Genomic DNA, 18999 nt, shown 5'->3' on the forward strand with positions numbered 1-18999 from the left:
AGTGATTCAACTGTTTACTAATATTAGCATGTGTGAGGCTCTCATAGAGGATCAAGACAATTTGTTCATCAGTATTCTTTGATTCCCCTAGCTACTTACAGGGTCTTTGGGCCTGCCAAATCACAGATATGATATACACGGAGCAATCCTACAGCAACTCTTGGTCACTCTCTTCTGTTATGACACTGAGCCTCCCTATTCTGGACTACAGAATAAATAAAATGCTCCTGCTGCAAACTAGTTTTCCAACTAATTTCCCACCCTTAATGTTCAACAATCCTAGTGCTGCCATGGTTTAGATGATATGGGTAAGGTCTTTGTACAGGAACAATTTAGTTAAAATAATTTTTACAAGCTTATTGTACTGATCATTTTAATCTTCTGAGATTTCCTATAACAAAAAAATTTCTTTGGTAACATCTCAAGCATTGTCGTGCAATGATGTGAATATGCTAGGCAGTCTTCTAAGAGAGAGGTAATTTGCAGGGTTTCTGCCACAAATTTGCCTGAGGTAGCGTCTCTAAACGATCTTTTTTTTTTTTTCTCCCCCAAAATCTATCAGCAAGAGCAGCAACTATGATTTGTACGGACGATTTCCTTGTATGTTCTTGACCAATACAAGGTACTCATTCATACCAACCATATTAACCATACATCAAATCTTAACTGCATGGTATTCAAGGTGAGTGCAACATGGCATTTTTATTCAATGATAATCCTATGTTCTTTATATGAGACATTGAAGTTACGGTATTTGGGTAAACCAGGCCTCTGAAAACAATTAAGGTAATATAAGATGACTAATGAAGAAACATATATGGGGGCTGAGGACTGTATCAGGGACACATGGTCACTAGAAAGTTCAATAGGTTGGCCACTGCCTCCAAGACATGCTGATAATCCAAATTAGTGACTATCAATTGGCATTGTTTTCCAGTCTTGTCAGAAATCCTAATTGCTGAGTACTCTAGGCACAACTAATCCACAGCTAAGTCTCTGGTGTATTTCTCTTTTTCAACACCTCCCTAGAATCCTGCAAAATTTTGGTCATTTTTATTTACTCCAGGTCTCCAAAAAAATCTCAACAGTCCTATGGCTATACTAGGCTAGAGCTCAAACTAGAACTTGTACATCCACCATCCATTACATTAATGATAATGCCTCAAACCAGTTAATAGATTTCTCATCCTCAAATAGGGTATTTCTTACTTGGTTGTACTAAGTAAGTATTCCTACTTAACTAAATCACATCTCTTATTGAAGGTAATTTCAAATCTTGATTACATTTTCAAAATGCAATTACCTGGGGAAGAGAAAGGAAATAATACCAACAAAACATTTGTCCTAATGGCAACATGGTGAGAAGTTGGGAGCTATTTAAATCTGATACCCACTGGGAATTCACAGAAGAGGCCTGAAGTTAATACAAGGATCTCTAATTCATGGAATGATTTGATGCTTCCGTGAGCAAGTATGGATCTCTATGCTCTCTGTTCCCTAGAAGGGGATTGGAACGTACTTTTGTTATAACTCTCTGTTATTTCCCAAATTGTCTGTTATCATTCCCTAAGATTCTGTGAATCCAAGAAAAATACACCAGCATATACAAAGAATAAACAACTGGATTTCCTTTTCTCAGGGACATGGTCATAACCTAGCTATACATGAGGACTGAATGAACTGTGAATGCATTTAAACTTTATTGATCTTAAGTCCAAGAAAGAAAATGGGGAAAAATGTGTTTGTATTACTAAACTGTTTTCCATTTTAGCTAGCTAGAATATTGGGATATGCCATTCACAAATGCTGTAATAATGGCTTACATTTTAATGTGTACCTGGACAATGTGGAAGAGAAGGAAGAAAAGAAAAAAGAAAATCATACTATACACCAGCACCATTCAATTGAATATCCTGAGATGTTGGAAAGGCTCTAAATCTGCACTGCCCAATATGGTAGCCACTACCCAAATGCAGCTGTTGAGCATTTGAAATATATGGCTAGTATGACTAAGGAATACTTAAATTTTTAAAATTATAATTAATTTAAATTTATATTCGAATAGCCATATACGATTAGTGGATACCATATTAGACAGCTATAGACACAGAAACAGCAAAGCTCCATTTTGAAGTTGGGTTCAAAAGGGATATATATTTAAAGATAGCAAGAATTTAAAAGTTTGTCTATTTTCTAATACCTAGCAGAGAACTAATCCTTGTGTTGCAATTTCAGTACTGTCCTTCAATTTATTCTAGTTAATGGTTAATAGTACCTAGACTGTACTTCCCTAATAGATTGTAAAAGCTACCAGAGAGAAATAACATTCTTAAAATGTACCTCTAATGTACTGTAACCCACCTTAGACATTCAAATATTTATTACAACAATTTGCTTGGGAAGAGCATAATGTATGCCTTTAACAGATAAGGATAATTTAGACCAGCAAAACATCTAAATGTGCATATTATAAAAATAGGGAAATGATCTATAGCAAACTGCATATTCTTTGTGAAGTCCTCGTGTGTGTGTGTCTGTATGTGTGTGTGTGTGTGGTTATTAACTGTGTAAATCTCAAGCAGCAGACAGTTTCTTTGCAGAGTACCCCAGATTTTTTTTTTTAAGATTTTATTTATTTATTTGACAGAGAGAGACACAGCGAGAGCGGGAACACAAGCAAGGGGAGTGGGAGAGGGAGAAGCAGGCTTCCCGCAGAGCAGGGAGCCCGATGTGGGGCTCGATCCCAGGACCCTGGGATCATGACCTGAGCCAAAGGCAGACGCTTAACGACTGAGCCACCCAGGCGCCCCCAGATTTTTGTTTTTTGTTTAGCTTTGGCAAGGCTGTATGACTGTATTGGTGCTTAAAGTGATCACTAAAAAAAAATAGGAGCTTTACAGCAGCCTCAGACTTCAGAAGTAATCTTGAACAAATCAGTAAACCACTATAAATAAAGTTAATAAAATAAGAGTAGTCATAAAGTCTATTTATTATAGTTCACATGATAACTTGTGACCTCTTCTATTAAGGGTCATCTTTCTATGATATTCTTGGCAGTAAAAAATGGTATGTTTCACATATTTCTTGAGTTAAACCAAGTAGCAATTGCTTCTCCACACAGCCTTCTGTTCCTTGCCACTCTCAGCACTGCCTGGGGCCACCACTCACTTTATCATAATTACCCTCCAAAACATCAGTGTCACTATCCTTCTATTATTGTGTTGCAGTTGTCATATAAGGAAGGTCCCACTTCTCTTTACTGCCCTCTCCCATAATTTCTTTTAACTCCACCAAGAACAACAGGTTACAGACTCAGTGAAGATTCCATGACAACCAGAGGGAATTGTAGTCTAGAATAATGGTATGAGGACGGACAAGAAACCTAAGACTGGATGCTAATGTTCAAGAAAAAGCTTTATAACCTCTAAAAGATCCTGCATGGGCTGGCTGTCTTGTTAGTCTTATTTCCATCTGGAGTACAATCGCATCTCATCCTCTCAGAGAGTGGCTCCTTTAAGCCTTCACCCCTAACCTCAGGGCTTGTCTCAGGTTCTAAAATCTGTTTTCTTCCCAAAATAGGCAACCCTCAGGTCCCAATCACCCACAAGGTCACATTTGTTTCCTTATATCCAAGATACTCAGAATAGCCCAGGATGGCTTTTTTTAGGCCAAATCAGAGTCCCTTTGTGATTCTATCTCCCACGCGACTGACAATCCTTGGGGTGGGTCCAGTTCTTTTACTGGGTTTTCTCCTCCCACTAGTTTCTCAAGTGAAAATGAGAAAAGCAAATCTCTGTATTTGACAATATTTTTCTGATAGTTCTATGGCTTGGTTTTCTGAAATCTCCTGACATTTCTTAAATCCATTCAGATTTACAACTGGAGAGTGGAAAAAAGCCATGGGATAACGAAGAAACAGAAAATCTGACAACAGTAACAAATGACTAGTCATAAGAGAAAACGACATAGCTGAAATTAGAACAACATAGATGTCTGGCAGAATTTTTGGTAAAAAAGCAAGATATGCTTTACACATAGGATTAAATTGAGGATGAGGGAGGGAGAAAAGAAATGGTCCCATATTGGAGTCCACAACTGATGTAAAATAATTGCCCTGAGTCATCCAGTAAAGACTTAATTAATATATTATCTTTATTAAGGCAAGGAAGGATATAATGAACTTTATGAGGATACACACACAGGCAATATTCTTGTTACCTACATTCTGCATAATTTGGTTGTTTCTAAATTTATGTGATTATATCACAATATTAGCTGAGTAGCTAGCTTCTGAACTAGTTAAAGTGTTTTTTTTTCTTACTGTGATTCATGCTGGCATTTAACTGTGGTGTATAACAAATGGCCCTTTTAAGCAGATTTACTTATTTTTCTTGAAATATGTTTGTCTGTTAAATTACTATTCAGTAATTACTAAATATTTACTTAATTAAATTACTAAATGGCTATTAGTAATTTGTAAATTTTTCTAGTTTAATATATTTCTATCAAGTTGGTTTTACCTACTGTAGTTGAATCCTCCAGTTCTGAACTTCAGTAATTTAATAAATCTATCCTATTACTTGTCATTACCTCAGCATGCTCTAAATTAGACACATAATTGAAATGGAAAGCAGCTATTGGCTGTAAAATATTCTGGTATGTCAAGAAGCAAACTATTAGCTACATCTTAATCTTGTCACTAATTACCTGACATGGAAATTATTTAGTTTCCCTGTGTCTCTCTTTGTTCACCTGGAAAAAATACGAACATTTTCTCTCTTAATTTCAGTGTTGATGTGAAAATGTATATGAAAGAACTGTATTTGAAACTGACAAAAAGTAGATGATGATTTTTAAAAATTATTTTCAGGGATCACAGGAATATAGCTCTTACCTAATGAAAACAGAATTTTCTCCATCCTTTCTCTATCCAATTTTTTCTCATAATAGAAATGAGTCAAACTATGGCTTCAGACTCCCATTTGGTAACTTTTATAACAATGTTGTAGCAATTGATAATGGCAGTATATTTTCAGGATTTGTAATCCACATGAACTTCTAATGGAAAAGAATTGCCCACCTACATTAGAGAGTGAATTTTCCCTGATTCTGCCTTTTTTGTAAATGCTTAAAGTGGGGCATAGTAACACTCTTGAAGAACAGGGAATTACTATTTGATAATTCCGCCACTTACATAATAACAAATTCATCCATTTTTTTTTGAGAGCCAGATACTGCTAAATGCTGTAAGAGATACTATTATGAGTGAAGAAAGACATATGGATGTAAAACTAACAATAGAAAAATGTAAAATGGTAAAATGGGATGAGTTATTCTATTTGAGGGTATTGATGAAGACTTTGTATTTGAGGCAGTAAGATATCTGAGTCTTGAAGACTGAGTTGGATTTTAAGGGAACAGTGAACAGAGGGTTTCTGCCTATGTATTACAGAAGTGTATAGAACTACATAGAATATAGATTATATATTCTGGTTGCATGTATATTGCAATATAGTATATATTATATATAATATATCCTATAGTATATATTGTGGTTATATATGTGCGCATATATATACATATGAATGGAAATAAATAGCATGTTTGTGGAATCATTAGAGATTCAGTGGGTTTGGAAATTCAGCAGGCTTATGAAAAAAAGCTGTGGGAGACAGACTGGAAGGGTGGATTGAAGGAGAAGATGAGATTGTAGAAGTATTCTTCTGAATGCCATATTTATTTTGGACTTTATTTTGACTAATAGAGAACTATCGACACTTCTTGATTATGAAAGCAAGATTTGTGTGTGCAAAGCAGCTTATATTTTAGGAATTCAGTCAGTGCCTGACTGGATGAGGCTAGGGAGAGATACAATCATCTGCAAAGAGATAGAGACTAAGCTGATTGCTCCTCGTTAATAGGGTAAGGAGGAGATATGATTACAGGTGGTCACAGGAAAACAATCAGTAGAACTTGTTGGCATATTGGACGTAAGGTAATAGAGAGGTAAGGTAAAAGAGAAAAAAGAGAAGGTAAAAGAGAAAAAATAATCAAAAATGACTCTGATGCCTGATAGATCAGATAGCTGAGGTAAATGGCAATATCATTTAGTGAGATTAAAAATCCAGAAAGAGGAGCACATTGGCAGGTGTGGTTGTGTTGTATTCAAGTGTATCTACCTAGCATGAAGTTTGACCCTTTAAAAGTGAAAAAAGTCTATGTTGTGGTTCTGTGATTGGGATTTTGGAGAATGGTAGAAATTAGGTTTCAGAAGAAAGAAGTTCAGGGTGTCAGTGCATCATAAATATTGAGTTCTTCAATTTATTGATAAGGTGATAGCAAGAGATAGGCTGGAAACTTTTTCCTACGCAATGATTTTTGAAATTTCTACCTTTGAGTCACATCCTCTAAGTTTGTATTTCTCAGAGCATGGCCACTAGGGCAGCAAGCACTAGCAATCTGGAACTACATCTTAGACCTTACCTACTACTACTAGATGCTGGCCATTTAGAGGCCAGAATCTGTTTTAAGAATCCCACCACGTGCAACTGATGAATATTAAACTCTACATCTGAAATTAATGATGTACTATATGTTGGCTAATTGAATTTAAATTAAAAAAGAATCCCACCACGTGATTCTGATTCACACCAAAGGATTTCAACCTTGATTGCACATTGGGATCATCTGGGGATCTTTAAAATCTACTGATGCCTGGACCACCTTTACTGATTCTGATATAGTCAGATACAAAGGCCTGGTCAAAGGACTAGGGATTTTGAAAGTCTCCCAGGTGATTCTAATGTACAGCTTGGGCTGAGAACTATTGTTCTAAAGAGTAACAATAAAGAAATACCAAGAGGAATGTTTCTCAAACTTCAAAAGTGCAAACCAACCATCTTAAAAATGCAGATTCTAATGGAGTAGGTCTGAGTGCAGCCTATGAGTGCATTTCTAATCAACTCTTCTGTGAACTTGACCACAGACCACACTTCAAAGAGCAAAGCTCTAGAGCGTAGTCATCAGGCATGTATGATACATCTCCCACAGATATGAAAAAACAAGAGATTATTAGCTGGGGATGACTTGTCTGGCATGGGAATCAGCACAGGAAAAGAGGTGAAAGTAGGAGCCAATCAAATTTATAAAAATATTTAATTTTTAGAATATTTTTAGATCAAGTTGTCCAAACCCACAAGTGCTTCTTACAAAGACTAGTCCTTTAAATTAAAATACTGGAACAAGCTAACCTGAAGGGCGCAAGGCTAAATTTTTGCAGGTAGGTGCCAAGAGAATCATTGGATTATCTTATTTCTTCCATGGTTTTCTGGAAAGGACATGGATATATATTTCTGATATAACTTTGACAATCCTATTAACTATTATTCTGGAAGGATTAACCCCCATGGACTCATATCAATCCACTCACAATTCAATGGGAAAGTACTTTCTATTTGTGTGTCCTCACCTATTAGTAAAAGTCAACCTCTAATTTTGGAACATTAAAACCATGAGGAAAAAGATCCCCAAAAGGAATTAGGTAGTCTTCCTTTTGTTGTTGTTGCCATTTTTCAAAGAAATGTGCCTTTATGGATCTAATGAAGATTCATTTTTAAATGTGTTTGCAGGAAACCAATTTAGCCTGTCCCCTTTTACCAATGATAGTAGTCAAATCATTACCTGTCTAATTGGGCTCAGCAATGTCCTCATTAGCAAAGGGTTGATCTGAGCCTGAGGTGACAGCTTACCGTTTGGCTCTTGAATTCTGGCTGCTTCTTCATTAATCAAAAGAAAAAAATAATCACATATGTTAGAATGATTAAATAAGACCTCTGCCTTTCCACTGAACCTTTATGCTTCTGGTATTAGGAGAAATGGACTTTTTTTTTTTTTTTTCTTGTAAATTGCATTCTGGACTTCTTAATTAATTAGTAAATGAGTGAACTGATCTTGGGTGGGAAAGGTATGAGGGATTTTAATTAATAGTAGTTAGTCAATATTAAAGGGAAATGGGTCAAAATGGAGTTAGGTACCATACATCCCTACTGTGAGTTAACCCTCATATTCCATTTGCAAGGAGAAGATTCAAAAGGAGTTTTTTTAAAACTCACTTTACCATATTAACGTTTAATTATGTATATAAAATGGTTAAATATCAACTTTTAATATTTAATTTATTAAATAAGTTATGAAATATATTCAAAATCACAAGTTATATAATTACCTTATTAATATAGAAATGTTTTTTCACATTTCTTGAAAATATTTTAGCCAAGCTCTCCATATGCATCTTCTTTTTTTAAAATCTTTTTTTTTTTATTTATTCATTTGAGACACAGAGATACAGAGAGAGAGAGAGAGAGAAAGCATGAGCAGGGAGAGAGGCAGAGGGAGAGGAAGAAGCAGGCTCCTCGCTGAGCCAGGAGCCCAATGTGGGGCTCGATCCCAGGACCCTGGGATCATGACCTGAGCTGAAGGCAGATGCTTAACCATCTGAGCCACCCAGGCGCCCCTCCATATGCATCTTCTAAAATAGTGTCATTATCATTAGAGTTGCTTGTTGTATACTCTAATGCATTTGTCAAAAGCACATCATTTTATTGGTCCACATTTTTTTAGATAAAACACATTTTGGATCTGTATATGATATTCTCACTGGAAAATTTTTCCTAAAAGTATACGACCACAAAACATGAGTACATTTGTTTTTTTTTTAATATTGTCCTATGTATATGCATTCATGATCTCCCCATCACAACCACTTTCTGCTTTGCTTTTTAAGTAAATTTTAAAAGGCCTATTTACAATCCTACACTTGCAGTTGTGAAGTCATGCTCACTAGAGTAATGAAGAAATCAGTATCAAATCTTTTTCTTGGGGTGCCTGTGTGGCTCAGTCGGTTAAGCGTCTGCCTTTGGCTCAGATCATGATCCCAGGGTCCTGGGATCGAGCCCCACATCGGGCTCCCTGCTCAGCAGGGAGTCTGCTTCTCCCTCTCCCTCTGCCTGCCACTCCTCCTGCTTGTTCTCTCTCTCTCTGTGTCAAATAAATAAGTAAAATCCTAAAAAAAAATTTTTTTTCTTGCTTTCTCACAAATTATTCAGTCACTTAATACTAGTACTGACATATGTGGTTTCAGACTAATGTATTTTTTTCCCTAAACAGAACTTTATTAATCAAATTTAGTAAACTGAGAGAGGACCAGCAGTAAGTAGACTTTGTAAGACCTGGATATAAAGTAACTGTATCCTGTTATCTGAGGGTTAATATTTTAGGAGGAAAAAACTGTTTGCCTTATATTTGAACACACCCAACAATAATAATGTTTACTTCACAGAAATTGTTTTAAAACAAATTCATACTAATTATCAATGCTTCTGAATTCTACATTCAATTTTATTTTTATTTGTATCTGAAACTGATTATGATTGAGAAAAAATTATAAATATAATTTGGGAAATTCTCAAAAGGTATTCATATATTATATGAAAAATGAAATGCACACTATATACTCTCTTACAAGATGGAGGCCCCTGTGGACTATATTTATTTTGCTAAAAGATATTTCTGCCAGGAGAAGCAAATTACTAGGGATGGTATCTGGATGCGAAATTAATTCAGTCTTAATATAATCTTAAGGATTTTCCCTATAAATTTAGTAACTTCTAAATTTGAGCCCACTTTAAAAAGTTGTGCTTACCTGTATATTAGCCAACTTTTGCAAATGGCGTCAACAAAATTGCAGCCGCTTTCCACAAGGCACATTTTTTATTGTTGTGGTCATAATTTGGAGGCTGTTCTCTGCTGGGCTCCACTGGGTTCAGCGCAGATCCATGAGTCCTCTTGCTCCTGGATCCCTTCTGAAGGAGGAGCCACCATCTGTGACATGATGTTCTCATGGTAGAGGACAGCTGCTCAGGTGGGACAGAGCCAACCCAGGCAAGGCATTTAAAACTTCTACTTGAACAAATGTATACCACATCCACTCACGCTCCATTGACCAAAGCAAGTCATACGGCTAAACCAATGTCAGTGGGGCAAGAGGATATATTCCCTGCAGATGGGGAAGCATGACAAGGATGGGGAGGAGACAAATAATAATTGCTGGCAAATAATACAATCCACCACTGATAGTCACTTTGCTGACTGTCTTGTAATTTGTAACACTTGCTTAATCATCATTACAACTAGAATTAATGTCAGCAAGTGTGAAGGACACATATTGCTTTGAGGTACCTACAATGGCCATGAAATTGGTTGAAGATCAATCATGTGAAAGTTGACAAAAGCTATTCTATATGTTTTCTAAAGTCCTTTTAGTTTCTAATCATGCTATTATTAACACTTCCCTTTAAGCTTTTTAAACTTCTCAGAATAATTTTCATTTGTAAGTCCTATTTGGGAGTTTTTCCTTTCTGTACCATTCCTATCAGTGTAGCATCCAAGTCTGGTTCTCTTCCAGCTCTCCCAGAGAGTCAGGAGATATTTAATTTCCCTTAGTATTTCTGCTAAACTAGCTAGACTAAACTCTTTTCTATATATATATATCCTATGTAGTGGATATGTATCTTTAAGAAGCTAATATATAAGAAGGTACCTAGCATATGGTATGCATTTTAAAAAGTCACATCACTTTTCAGTCCTATGATTTCATTTTGAAAATGTTGATATATTTGTTTCTTTAAAAAAATACTTTATTGTTGATTTTTTTATCATGATACTCTCAAATTCTTAAGAATTGCTTATCCTAATTTTTCTCGTTGTCTCTGAAAGCCTGGGGGTGGTAATGAACATAAGATGAAAAGCAATTTTTCTACCACTTTCTGAAGTTGTTTCTAAACCAATCTTATGTCCCAGACTATCCAAAGCAATTCCAATTTAAAATAAGCTGCTTCACTGTCCCCATAAGTACACTTTTATATATAACATCCATGTTTCAGGGTGCCTGGGTGGCTCAGTCAGTTAAGCAACTGCCTTTGGCTCAGGTCATGATCCTGGAGTCCCGGGATCGAGTCCCGCATCGGGCTCCCTGCTCGGCAGGGAGTCTGCTTCTCCCTCTGACCCTCTTCCCTCTCGTGCTGTCTCTCATTCTGTCTGTCAAATAAATAAATAAAATCTTTAGGAAAAAAAAAATCCATGTTTCATGTTTTGGCTCACAAAAATACGTTATCCTTGGAACTTCTGGGTTGGTGAACATGTAGAGATTCAGGAAGTGGCGTGCTAGGAGAGGGCATGGAAGCTCTGGGCCCTTTCCCCCTCCTGTGCCCTTTGCATCTCTTTAATCTGGCCATTCCTGAGTTCTATCCTTTTATAATAAACTAGTAATCAAGTTTTAAGTTCTGCTTCCAGGTGGTATTTCTTTTTAGGCAACTGGACAGAAGAATTACAAGAGAATCCAGAAAGCAGTTTATGATGATTACAAATTTGTCACTAAGACAGACCTTGAAAATTTAGGGCTCATACATCTCATTTTCACCAGGCATATACGCATGGATTTTTCAGGGATGTAAGACTCTGTCACAGGTGAAATTGATAGTAAATTGATAGTAAAGCGATAGTAAATTGCTTATGAAGAATATAGGAAAAATAAAATCTGATAGAAGATAGATGATGTGTACAGAGTCCAATTAAAGGGTTACCAAAAGTTAACAAAGAGCTGACACTTTAATTGAGGAAGAGAAGCAAAAATCTACATGGAAAAAGAAAAGAGGCTTTCTAATATTCTCACCAATGATTGGTTTAGAGTTATTTGAGAACACTGACTTCAAAGTAGACAAAGAAAGTAAGATTTAAGCTTTTGAATCCAGTTGTTTAAAAAGTTAGTGAAGAAGGAAGAAGACTCTTAGAGCAACAAATACTTTATGAAAAAGAAGAGAAGGAAGAACTAAAAGGAAAACTGAGTGATGCAGAAAGTTCTAAGAATTCAGATGATGAAAAAGACTGAGTTGAAGAGGTCAGGAAACAGCACAGACTTTTCCACCAGGAGGAAAAAGCAGCAAGAACGACTGAGGGAGAACCAGCAGACAGTCCTCAAGCCCCAGTTTTATGATGTCAAAGCAGGAGAAATCAGAAGCTTCAAAGATTCTGCCACAAAGCAGAAGCTGATGAATAAAACTCTTGAAGATCATTTGAAACTTGAAGCAAAAAATGGGACATTGAGTGTATCAGAAGTCATGGTTGTCAGCAAACAATTGACATTCATGTTAAAAAGTTCTGAACAGCAGAAGCAACAGGCTAAGAAACTGCACCAAGAGAGGGAAACATGTTGTCATTCAGAGGTCACATGAAGTCAAGACAGAAGAGGACTACTGTTTCATTGAATTTGGAGACAATCCTACACCTGATTTGGAAGGAGCACTTCTACTCCAAATTGGTCATCATTAGAGTATCTTAAACACAGACAAGGGAATGCACATTTTTAAAAGTTCCATGTAAATTCTTGATACATCTGCACAGGTAAATATTTGACAAATTGTCCCTGTGCCTTATGGGTAAGACTTTCAAACTGGGCCCCCACCAACTGGTCAGTGCGTGGCCCCAGGCTGCTTTTCATACGTTGTTGCTTTCCATGAACATTGTTCTTTTCCTCCTGATTTTAATCAGGTAAATCAAATTGTTGTCTTTTAATATTGTGAAATGTACACCATGAAATGAAAGGTTATCCTGTGCTAAAAATGAAGATTAATCATTTTCTGGGAACTTTTATAACACCTGCTGCCATTCATGATTAAACCATTCAGAAATACCATCCCTGTCTTATATGATGTGTATATATTGCCGTGTTTGTGTTTATAGGTATATGTTAATAGGTTTGTTACTTATGTGTGTGTTTGAGATTTTTTTTTAAAATATATTTTAGGGCGCCTGGGTGGCTCAGTCATTAAGCGTCTGCTTTTGGCTCAGGTCATGGTCCCAGGGTCCTGGGATTGAGCCCTGCATTAGGCTCCCTGCTCAGCGGAGAGCCTGCGTCTCCCTCTCCCACTCCCCCGATTGTGTTCCCTCTCTCGCTGTGTCTCTCTCTCTGTTAAATAAATAAATAAATAAAATCTTTTAAAAAATGTAAAAAAAATATATATATTTTTTATACCAAGAGAATATAATTTAGTGATAATAAAAACTTGAAACAAGAAGTGGAAGCTACTCGTTATTCTTTTAACTTTTCAAAAGATTAAATACAGTTTTTTTATTAATTTTATTTTATTATGTATGTTAGTCGCCATACATTACATCATTAGTTTTTGATGTAGTGTTCCATGATTCATTGTTTGCGTATAACACCCAGTGCTCCATGCAATATGTGCCCTCCTTAATACCCATCACCGGGCTAACCCACATCCCCTCACCCCCCCTCCCCTCTAAAGCCCTCAGTTTGTTTCTCAGAGTCCATAGTCTCTCATGGTTCGTCTCCACCTCCGATTTCCCCCCCTTCATTTTTCCCTTCCTACTATCTTTTTTTTTTTAAACATATAATGTATTATTTGTTTCAGGGGTACAGGTCTGTGATTCATCAGTCTTACACAATTCACAGCACTCACCATAGCACATACCCTCCCCAATGTCCATCACACAGCCCCCCCCCCCAATCCCTCTCACCCCCCACCACTCCAGCAACCCTCAGTTTGTTTCCTGAGATTAAGAGTCTCTTATGGTTTGTCTCCCTCTCTGGTTTCATCTTGTTTCATTTTTTCCTCCCTTCCCCCTATGGTCCTCTGTCTTGTTTCTCAAATTCCTCATATCAGTGAGATCATATGATACTTGTCTTTCTCTGATTGACTTATTTCACTCAGCATAATATCCTCTAGTTTAGCCACTCTGGAAAACAGTATGGAGGTTCCTCAAAAAGTTGAAAATAGAGCTACCCTACGACCCAGCAATTGCACTACCGGGTATTTACCCCAAAGATACAAATGTAGTGATCCGAAGGGGTACGTCCACCCCAATGTTTATAGCAGCAATGTCCACAATAGCTAAACTATGGAAAGAGCCCAGATGTCCATCAACAGATGAATGGATAAAGAAGATGTGGTATACATACACAATGGAATATCATGCAGCCATCAAAAAACCCTGAAATCTTGCCATTTGCAATAACGTGGATGGAACTAGAGGGTATTATGCTGAGCAAAATAAATACAGATTTTTTATTTGTTTCTTAAGTTTAAAGATAAACTGGCTGGAAAAGACATTTATTAAAAATCTTCATTTGGGGGCGCCTGGGTGGCTCAGTTGGTTAAGCGACTGCCTTCGGCTCAGGTCATGATCCTGGAGTTCCGGGATCGAGTCCCGCATCGGGCTCCCTGCTCAGCGGGGAGTCTGCTTCTGCCTCTGACCCTCCTCCCTCTCATGCTCTCTGTCTTTCATTCTCTCTCTCTCAAATAAATAAATAAAATCTTTAAAAAAGAAAAAGAAAAATCTTCATTTGAACAACAAATACCCTATCCTTAAATATAAATGTTTCAGTTGAATATGAGGAAAATCTAACTTCAAAATCTGTCACCCTGTTAATTTTCTGGATAGATTTGGCATTTGGCTTATCTGATTGACATTATTTATGTCATTCCTGAAGCTGAATATTGAAGAGGACCATGAACACAAATACTGAAGAATTATTATGCAGCCAGGATATCTGTCCTCCCTGTGAGAGCCTCCAGACTAAGTAGGTTGTGTTAATTCAGTGACCCAGGTTGGCTATGTGGAAGGGAAGGGGAGTAAAGAAAAGTGACAGGACAGTGGGATCTATAGCAACTGTGGTCCTCAGGTATTCTCTTTAGTGTGTAAGTAATAATCATTTATTTTTACAATTAAAAACACATTGATTTTATATAAAATGTTCCATATTTTGGAAGATATATTTTTTAATTTAAAAAGAAAGATCAGTGTGCCTGGGTGGTACAGACAGTTGAGTGTCCAGCTTAGGTCATGATCTCAGTCAGGGTCGTGATATCAAGCCCCCACAACGGGCTCTACGTTCAGCCCAGAGTCTGCTTGAGAGTCTCTCTCTCCCTTCCTCTGCCCCTCCCGCTCTCCTACTCTCTCCCTCTCTCTTTCTCTCCCTCTCTAAAATAAATAAATCTTAAAAAAAGAAAAGAAAGATCACTATAGAAAATCCTATTAACATTTTGGGCTATGTATTTTGAGACTTTTTTCTGTTTATGCATATTTATTTTCTTTTAAAATGATTTCATACTGTACATACTAGTTAGTAACTTGTTTTTGTTACCTAACACTCTACCTTGGATATATTTCCCTACAATATATTCTTTTTTTTTTTTTAAAGATTTTATTTATTTATTTGCAAGAGAGAATGAGAGACAGAGAGCACGAGAAGGAGGAGGGTCAGAGGGAGAAGCAGACTCCCCGCCGAGCAGAGAGCCTGATGCAGGACTCGATCCCGGGACTCCAGGATCACGACCTGAGCCAAAGACAGTTGCTTAACCGACTGAGCCACCCAGGCGCCCCCTACAATATATTCTATTACATCATTCTGATGATTGCATAAAGTATTTTACCACGTGGAGATTACACAACTTTTTAAACCAGCTTATTTATTTTTCTCTCATATTTCATTTTTCAGCATAAATGTTTTTGAGACAAGCATTTTTATAGATAAACCTTGGGAAAATGCATAATTATTTCTTAGGATAAATTTCTAAAAGTGTAAATCCTAGATAAAAGATCATATATATTTTTCAATTTTAGGAACATATTATGAAATCTTTTTCTAGAAAATTTCTAGAGCATTAATTTACATTCAATTCAGCAGTATTCATGAGGGGATCTGTTTTTCCACTTCTTCACTGATTATCATTCTTTGTAACCTTGACCAACAGGAAAGCCAGTTAATAATGAGCTGAATTTTCTTTTTTAAGAAACTATTTTCCAGGGGCACCTGTGTGGCTTAGTCGGTTAAGCGTCTGCCTTCTGCTCAGGTCATGATCCTAGGGTCCTGGGATCAAGCCCCATATTGGGCTCCCAGCTCAGTGGGGAGTCTGTTTCTCCCCCCACCCTCCCCCTGCTCATGCTTTCTCTCTCTTTCTCTTGCTTACTCTCTTTCTCAAATAAATAAATAAAATCTTAAAAAAAAAAAGAAAAAAAGAAAAACTATTTTCCATTACCCCTATTTCCATTTTCTGTCTAAGAGTCTGTGGAAGAAGAGGCTAAAATCTCAGTGGCTCTTCCTACTCATTCAGTGGCTGAGCAGTGGGACTTGCATACCAGTCTTCCATGACAGGCTGAGAGCTCTAATCTTCAGTAAGGAACTACTGGATAGGCACAAAGGGAACCCATACACCTTCAGACCAGTCTGAGATTTCAGGTTGAGTTAGCAGGAAATTTAGGTAGCTGGAGCAGTCCATTCACCTTGAAATTCCTTCTTGGTCACAGCCTTTTCAGCAGCAGCCTGTTCTTTTTTTTTTTTTTTAATTCTTATGTTAATCCCCATACATTACATCATTAGTTTTAGATGTAGTGTTCCATGATTCATTGTTTGTGCATAACACCCAGTGCTCCATGCAGAATGTGCCTTCCTCAATACCCATTACCAGGCTAACCCATCCTCCCACCCCCCTCCCCTCTAGAACCCTCAGTTTGTTTTTCAGAATCCATCGTCTCTCATGGTTTGTCTACCCCTCCGATTTCCCCCCCTTCATTCTTCCCTTCCTGCTACCTTCTTCTTCTTTTTTTTTTTCTTAACATATATTGCATTATTTGTTTCAGAGGCACAGATCTGAGATTTAACAGTCTTGCACAATTCACAGCACTTACCAGAGCACATACCCTCCCCAGTGTCTATCACCCAGTCACCCCATCCCTCCCACCCCACCCCCCACTCCAGCAACCCTGAGTTTGTTTCCTGCAATTAAGAATTCCTCATATCAATGAGGTCATAGGATACATGTCTTTCTCTGTTTGACTTATTTCGCTCAACATAATACCCTCCAGTTCCATCCACGTCGTTGCAAATGGCAAGATCTCATTCCTTTTGATGGCTGCATAATATTCCATTGTGTATATATACCACCTCTTCTTTATCCATTCATCTGTCGATGGACATCTTGGCTCTTTCCACAGTTTGGCTATTGTGGACATTGCCAGCAGCAGCCTGTTCTTATGACTATCTTCAGGATCTCTGTAAGTAGAGATCACCCATTATCTCCCATGGATGTTCAAGGGAGATTCTGCCACGCATGTGCACAGCTCCCTGGGCCAGCATTTATCATATCAGACCTGCAAAATGAGTTCCCTTGTTGTTGCATGGGATGGCAGTGTCCACAGAGTGCAGAGCAAAGTCTGTGTTACAGAGAGCAGCAGTAGGCCGATTAACACAACACGCCTCTGTGAGAGGCTACCGGTGAGCCCCAGGATCAGTAACTACTACAAGTCACAGCTCCCAAAGGCTGGATGTGGTTGGCAAAGGTTCCAGGAATGACTGGCAATAGCAGTGACTCCAGTGGCACAGCGTACCACCAGCCAGTATTCCTGGAGGGTATGGCACTGCATTTTCAATGGCACAAGCTGCCAGCAGAATCTTCTCCCAGGTTCTCTTCAGGTTTATGATATAGATGCTATCTCTTTTCCTTTGTAGATGTACTGTTCCATTTGGAAGTCAAGTCAGGTGCACCTGAGCAGAGTCCTGCTGCAAGAGATTTGAGGACATCGCCCTCCTTCATTTGTGGGATATCAAAGGCTCCAGACAGTGTGAAAATTTCCCTTTAATTATAATGGGAACCCAGAATATCATATTGACCCCTCTCTGGGTAGCACAGAAAGGTAAGACATTGTATTTTAATTTACATTTCCACTATTATCAACTTACAACTTTTTCATGTGCATTGTCTGTTTATATTTCTTCACTTGTGAATTACCACTTATGATGTTCTCCTGTTTTTCTTTGGAATCTTTGCTTATAAGTTGCAAGCATCCCTTTTGTAGTAACCAGTTTAAAAACTAATCACTCAAACATGTTGCAAATAAACTTGCTCAGTTTGGGGCTTTCTTTTTAAACCTATTTAAGGGTGTTTGACGAGAAGCTTTTATTTATGTTTTTTTTTTATAATTTGGGGTCAAAAATGAACTGTTGAAAATATATTTTAAGGAAAACTAATCTGGCAGTGGTAGGCAGGCTTGTTCAGACAGGGAAAGCTCAATTAGGACATTAATTCATAATCAAAAACTGAAATAAGGGTCTGCAGTCAGAAGCCAAAAATGGAAACAAAGCAGGATGAATAAATTTTTAAGGAAAAAAATGATAAGGATTGGTTGAATGTAGGATCTAAAGAAATGTAAGAGTCATAGATGATTACAAAGTTTGAGACTGAGAAAAATGTACCAGTGCTAGAAATATAAACATTGGCATGCTCTACCTTTGAGTCTCAAAGTTTATTTTGTTCAATTTCAAGTAAATTGAGTTTAAGATAAGAACAATCTACAAAACAAACACTGAAGAGTTCTTAGAATTTTTTTTCTACTACATCTTTGATGAGTGTTTTGAAATAACCACTCATGTTTTGTTTTGTTTCATTATTTAACCAATATCCATGTTGTCAGCTAGTAACCACTAGGTAAAGAGGATTTTCTCAGACTTCCAACTTCCTACTATGGTAGTGTTAATCCTCCTGTCCCAGGTTGGTCAGGGTCATAGGTGAGTGGTTGCAATTATTTGCTGTGTCATCAGACTCTGGTATCCAATCTGCTTCTGTCCCTGCCCTTGTTTCCGAGTCACCCAGTACTGTATCTAAACTCAAGCTTAGTACATATGTGGGATCATGGGCAATGGCAAATGGTTTTGCGGATCAAGGGCCTATAAAGAGAAAGATTAAAAGATCCTGAGGGAGGTTGAAGAAGGTCTGGGGTAGAGACATGTTGTTAGACATATGAGAATGGGCATGAACTGTGGAAAACAAAAAGCACTGATACAATGCTGTCTCTGGATATAGGAATGTGATACCCCGTTTATGAAAGGTTGTCATAGTAATCCCATAGAGGGATTTCTCTGTTTAA

At 37.4% G+C, this 18999-nt stretch overlaps 1 long non-coding RNA gene across 1 annotated transcript in view; it reads left to right on the forward strand.

Moving 5' to 3' along the window:
- Positions 1 to 17763, forward strand: part of LOC123848302 (uncharacterized) — a 286642-nt gene extending 268879 nt beyond the window's left edge. The window contains exon 11 of the long non-coding RNA XR_010409500.1: positions 17585 to 17763. This is a non-coding gene — a long non-coding RNA (uncharacterized LOC123848302). The remainder of the gene's footprint in view (positions 1 to 17584) is intronic.
- The last annotated feature ends 1236 nt before the right edge of the window (positions 17764 to 18999 follow it).

The sequence above is a fragment of the Mirounga angustirostris genome, unplaced genomic scaffold (assembly GCF_029215605.1).
Source record: "Mirounga angustirostris isolate CCGP_5_RB_7025 unplaced genomic scaffold, mMirAng1.0.hap1 SCAF_2, whole genome shotgun sequence".
NCBI lineage: Eukaryota > Metazoa > Chordata > Mammalia > Carnivora > Phocidae > Mirounga > Mirounga angustirostris.